Here is a 1813-nt window from a genome sequence, read left to right as displayed (position 1 = left end):
TGGGACTGCCCCGAGTCCGTGGGGACCTGCCCCAGCCCCACGCACACACACCTGAAGGGGAAGGGGGGGCGGAGGGGGAGACCCCCCACCCTCACCCCCATCTCAGGAGGAGGAGGGGGCGGCCAGGCTTTGTTTTCTTGCCTATTGTTCCGATCATATTCTTCCCCCCCCCCCCAAGTTGAATGAGTTTAGGGAGAGTCCTAGGAAAAGGGTGATTAATGGTGCGCTTCACCCCCGCCACCACCCTGCCTGCCCCATCCCGAGTTTGGGGTGGCCAGAATAAAACTCTTCTTTTCCACCACCCCCCCCCATCTCAACCCCATTTGGTTAATTTGGTTCTTGCTCCGTGGTGAGAAGGGAGGTCAGAGAGAGTCAACCCTCCCCCCTCCAAGCTTCCGGATTAGAGAAGGAGCGGGGTATTAGGGAGGTAAGAGAAGGGACATAGAACCCCGGGGGTTGAGGGAGGTAGAGACTTTAAGGGGTGTTGAGAAGAGGGTGAGACTCGGAAAGGTGTGGGACCGTAGATACAGGTTTTGGGAGTTTCCAAAACAGCACATGACTAGGTGGTTCAACCCTGGAGGAATTGGGGGGTGGGGGAGGCAGAAGATACCTGGATTGTGGCATCCCCTTCGGGCTTCTTCTGGGAGGCCCCCCCTTATCGCCTTTTATCATGGGGACGGCCCCTGTTGCCCAGGAGCCCAGTTGCTGTGGGTGATGGCAGTCCTCCCCAGAGTTAGTTTTCTGGCACCTGCCCTTGTAGGTGACTTCTGACCTGGGCTGGCCTGTTAGCTAAAGTGAAGGAGAGGGAGAATCCCTGTTTTTTGCTTTTACGACTTGTCCGCCCCCACCCCCCTTCAAAATAACATACTGCATAGCAAATCCCAAAAAGACTGATTTGTAGAGTGTAAATAAATATTCCCTTTTTAATGTAGTTTCTGATGACAGGGAAGAGGGAAGGCTAGGAGGAAATTGTGTGTGAGGGAGGTCATCTAAAGGTCTAAGGCAAGGACCCAAACTTCCTACCTCCCAGGGCCTACCATTGATTTTAGGAAATGGGGTTGGCTTGTTGTGTGGTTGTGTGATTGTCGTGTTATGATTTTGTGTGGTCTTGTAGTTGTGTGGTTGTATGTAACCCCCTTGAAGAATTTCCCAAGGAATTGGTGGAGAATAAGATATGGGAGCCAAGGAGTTTGGCTTATCGATATGAAGCTATACACTCTCTACTCCCTCTGCACCCCCATCCCACCCACAATGCCTTATGGGAGTCATTGAGAAAATTACTTCAAGCCAGCTCTCAAGAGCCCCCTCCCCTTCCCCACCATTCTGGGGCCCTTGTCCTTAAGGGGACTCTGGGCACTGACTTGACCCTTCCTACCCCACCCCCCAAGCTTGCTATGGCATCGTCCAGGTGCCCACCGGACCCTGGTTCTGCCGGAAATGTGAGTCACAGGAGCGAGCCGCCAGGGTGGTGAGTATGCTCCCCTCACATCTGCTCCCCTGGACCCTCCACCAATTTCCCTGGCAACAAGGCTGAGGCTGAGGCTGAGGCTGGAGAGTCTTGAGTTTAGGTCAAGCCTGGGTTCTTGAGTGCCCATCCCCCAACCCTGTTACTTAGACACCCCAATCCTGAGTGTTTGGTTCCCCTCATCAAGACCTAGAAATTTGATGTTGAACCCTCCCATCCTTTACACAGTCCCCCATCTCTGATGATGACTCCTACATTTCTGACATTAAGCACCCACCTCCCTGACATTCATTCCCCATCCTTGACACTGAGCTCCCAACACCCCACATTGAGCCCTTCCATCCCTGA

At 53.7% G+C, this 1813-nt stretch overlaps 1 protein-coding gene across 3 annotated transcripts in view; it reads left to right on the top strand.

Moving 5' to 3' along the window:
* Positions 1-49: 49 nt before the first annotated feature.
* The window catches only part of MLLT6 (MLLT6, PHD finger containing), an 18726-nt gene continuing 16962 nt past the window's right edge, over positions 50-1813 (top strand). Inside the window, exon 1 of one of the 3 annotated variants that reach the window (XM_069074315.1) lies at positions 50-1468. The gene's annotated coding sequence lies outside the window, so the exon portion shown is untranslated. The other 2 variants (XM_069074317.1, XM_069074316.1) reach the window with 2 other exon arrangements.

This window comes from Petaurus breviceps, unplaced genomic scaffold (assembly GCF_028583685.1).
Source record: "Petaurus breviceps papuanus isolate PSGF00001 unplaced genomic scaffold, PetGlider_PUasm1.0 90887, whole genome shotgun sequence".
Lineage (NCBI taxonomy): Eukaryota > Metazoa > Chordata > Mammalia > Diprotodontia > Petauridae > Petaurus > Petaurus breviceps.
The sequence above is the reverse complement of the archived record's forward strand: the minus strand, read 5'-3'. Positions and strand labels throughout refer to the sequence as shown.